Below are 4409 nucleotides of genomic sequence, written 5' to 3'. Positions count from 1 at the left end.
ATTGGCTTGTGTTAGTGTTGCTGTTATTTTTGTTGTTACTTCTATTGTTGTAATTGTTGCTGATTTTGTTAAATTTAGCCACTCATTATAGACGGACCCTAATTAAATGAGGATGGGAATATTTTATTGCGGCAGCATTCTCTTGACACATGAAAATGTTGCTACCCGGGGGCAATTTTTAAACTAAAACCATTTCTTGCGTTTCAGGAGAATGCCGCCAAAGAAGAATATCCCATCAAATTCCTCTAGTAGAAATTCTGATGGGGACCCAGTCATGGGTGAGTTTCTAGATTTGTTGCGCCAACAGTCTAATCAAATGGCTCAACAGCAAGAACAATTTCCGCAGCAGCAACAACAATTTTTGCAACAGCAGCAACAACAACAGCAGTTAATACAGCAACAGCAACAACAACAACAAATCCAACAACAGCAGCTGCAGCTTCAGCAACAACCTCAGCAAAGAGAGGTGAACCAAACTGTTAGTTTAAATCCTTTCAGTCTATGAAACCCCCAGAGTTTAAGGGTGAAGTGGACCCAGTTGCTGCCATAATTTGGTTAGAGGAGATGGAAAAAGCCTTTACCCTCACTCAAGTAAGTGATAATTTTAAATCAGACTATGCGAGTTATTTTCTTAAGGGTGAGGCAAATTATCGGTAGGAGTCCACTCGTGCTTTGGAAGGAGAAGGTCCAGTTTCCTGGACTAGGTTTATAGAATTATTTTTGGAAAAGTATTTTCCGGATTGTTTGCAAAATCAGTTGGAGGTTGAGTTTCTAGGTTTGAAGCAGGATGAAAAGAGTGTGGCGGAATATGAGGCTAAGTTTACAGAATTGGCCTGTTTGGTACCTGTGTATGTGAGTACTGAGGCTCAGAAAGCAAAAAGGTTCCAGCAGGGATTGAAGCCATAAATCTGCAGTGGAGTTGTAGCCTTGCAGCTCAAGATATATACCTCAGTGGTCCAAGCCGCTCTAGTAATAGATAGTGACCAGATGTTGGCTGCCAAGGAAAGGGGCAATAAAAGAGAAATTTGATGATGGTTCGGATAAGGCGGATCAAGGGGAATCCAGTCAGAAGTTTCCAAAGCCATTCGAAGAAATAGAAACAGGAGGTTCAAAAGATAGAATTTTCCCCAAGCCAGGCCTACTATCACTTCAGTTGCTTCCACTCCAACCCAGTCAGCCAATTCAGCGGTGGATTGTAAGTTATGTGGCAAGAAACATAGTGGTCCATGCAAAAGGAATGTTAAGTATTTCAAATGTCATCAGAAGGGTCATTATGCATCGGAGTGCAACTCAGAGAAACCCTTAGTTACTTTCTATAAATGTGGTAAGATTGGACATCTTGATAGGAATTGTAGGACTATTACTCAAGGCAGTATTGGAAGTAATGCATCTAAAGGACCACCCCCAGTACAGCTAGAGCCAGAACCTTCAAGATGACCAGAGATCCAACACTCAGGATTCGGATGTGTTGCAGGTACGCTTTCCTCTCAACTCCTTACCTGTTAAAGTTTTATTTCGATTCAGGAGCATCTAAGTCTTTTATATCAAAGGGTTGTGTGAATAAAATGGATTTAATATTAGAAGACCTGGCTGAACCTTTGACTATAGAAGTAGCTAATCAGGATAAAGTCTCAGTGAGTCAATTTTGTCCTAAGTGTCAACTAGAAATTTACGGCTTTCTTTTTCGGCTGACTTAATACCTTCGAGCTAGGAGAGTTCCGATGTGATTTTAGGAATGGATTTGTTATCTCAACATAAGGAAACTATTGGACTATAAAAAAAAGCAGAGTGTGATGTTTACAGAGGATATTACCAGGGTAAATTATCAAGGACAAGGCAAGGAAGGAATTCTATCGATATTAAAGGCAAAGAAACTATTGAGACAAGGATGTGAGGCTTACCTAGCCCACATAGTCGACACTGAGAAAAGATGCACTTAATCTAGACCGAGATTCCAATAGTAAGGGGAATTTTCGGACGTCTTTCCAGATGAGTTGCCAGGATTCCACCAGATCGTGAGATCGAGTTTTCTATTCATTAGTTCCCGGCGCAGAACCAGTTTCAAAGGCTCCATATCGTATGGCCCCAATAGAGATGAAAGAACTAGTTAAGCAACTTCAGGAATTGTTGGATAAAGGGTGTGTTAGGCACACAACACATATAGAAGGGGGTTGAATATAGTGTTTATACAATCAAATCGATTTATCAACACAAGTATGTAACAGTAATCAAGTATATTCAATATAATAAAACTCTGTTACAATAGAACAGTTTTTCTCTCTCAGTGATGAACAATATCACTAAGATCTGCTAGGGTTACAATAACTAATCTTCTCTCATGAATGATAACACATATAGTGTAAACCCTAAGTTGTGTTTATATAGTACACAGTTACAAGATATCTTCTAATTGATATGGAATATAATTCTATCTCCTAAAATATATCAATCAGATATTATCTTTTACAAGTCTTTTAGTCCTCTAACTCTTCTTGCATATCTTCCTTTGTTTTAGTCCAGATCCCCTCCTGTAAATCAGCCGCATTCCTTATCTGAAGTTCCCACACTCAAGTCCTGATATAAATCCTGACGGCCTTAAGTTCTGATATTAAGTTCTGACTTCATTATGTTCTGATTTTCAGTAAGTCCTGATAAATACTGGTTTAAGTTCTGAAACTAACACAACAGATTAGTTATGACATCACAAATATATCTAACAATCTCCCCCCACTTGTAAATTATGAAAAATATACAAGTTAATAGATTTGATGATGTCAAAAACATTTAAGTACAAATGCAATTAGAGTTTATTTAGACAACTAACTACAACTTACAGTACATGTCGCTTTACCAATATCACTGGATCAATCTGAATCCAAAGTGATTCTTTGTAAAGTATTTACCAGCTTGTCTTCAGCTTTTCTCAAAACTTCAACTAATTGTGCTTTGACTTGCATCAGTTCTTCATCTTTACTGTCACCAATTTGATAAATTATTGTTCTGAGTGCCGGAATAGATGTTCTTTCAAGACTATCTCCAAGTCTGATAATTCTAGGATGTGAAGAGTCTTCATTGTAACATAAGCATTTTCCCTTCAGAATAACTTCCACTTTAGCAGAGTTCTTCCTCATTGGAATTTCTCTTCCATCATCTTCAGTAATCATTGGAGTGTATTGAAAGCCTTTGTACCAGAGATTCTGAGAATATCTCTTATAGCCTTCAAAATATATTCTGACCATCTTCTTGTAACATCAGATTTTACTTCCAGAAGATAGTGAATATGTTGAAGCTCTTTGACAGACTTCTTTAGTACATCTATCAGCTAGTCTGTAAGTTCTTCCATCATTGAGAAATAAAATCAATTTCTCTTTTAGATCATCTTTATCATGAGCATCCATCACAATTTAAGCAGACATCACTTTGTCAAGGTGCTTTTATTTAATTTGTTCATATGGTTTGTCTGTCAACATGAAAGATCTCTAAGAGTAACTTCTACTCTTGTTTGTAACTTTTCTTCATTAGAACCCAATCCAGCTCTATCTCTAGCTTGCTTGGCTCTTAACCCAAACATTGCAAGTTGATTAATCATTAGATTGGACTTTGGTTCCACCTGAGTAGCCTGAGTAGCTTTCTTCATAACAGCTTCTTCTTGTCATCAATTATCATCTTGTTCAAATCAACTTGAGCATTGTCAGAGGTTGATGTCTTGATGACTTGATCAGGATTTGCTGTCTCATTACCTTCTTGAACAGATAGCTTCTCAGAATTTGATAAACTCTGAGCTTCCAGAGTTTGAGCTATTTGAGCATTATCTGTAGTTAACTCTGTTTCTTCCAGTTTCTTCCTTCTCTTCAAAGATTCAACTTCTTCTATCAGAGTATCATCATCATGCAATATAGCTTGATAGACAGGATCTATTAAAACTGAAGAAATTTTCTTCTTCTGAATCTTTGTTTGTTCATCAACCTTTTCTTTCCCTTTAGCTTTGGGATCAATCTCAATTTGTGATCTTGCCTTGGGCTTTGAAGCCTCATAAATTGACTTCTCCTTGATCATAATGCCTTTTTCCTTAGGCCTTGGAGGTTTCTTTGTATCAGAAGCTTTAGACTTAAGATTTGTCTTCTCAGCTGCAAATCTAGCTTCTTCCTCCTTTAATTCTCTAAATCCATTCCAGGATTATATTTGAAAAATAATCTTCTAGCAATCTCTTCATCAAGTGTCTAAATCTTGGGATCTTTATAATAGACTATAGTCTCCCTTCCCTTAAGCTTCAGAGTTTGCAAAAACTTCTGAGAGTCTTGACTTTCAGCTTGAATCAGAATATCAGGCTTTGTCATCAGACTATGATCATCAAAACTTGCTTTCAGAACTTGAGCATTCACAGCTTCAGAACTTGAATTCTTCTGTGT

This window comes from Apium graveolens, chromosome 1 (genome assembly GCF_009905375.1).
Source record: "Apium graveolens cultivar Ventura chromosome 1, ASM990537v1, whole genome shotgun sequence".
NCBI lineage: Eukaryota > Viridiplantae > Streptophyta > Magnoliopsida > Apiales > Apiaceae > Apium > Apium graveolens.
This window is presented reverse-complemented; position numbering follows the sequence as displayed.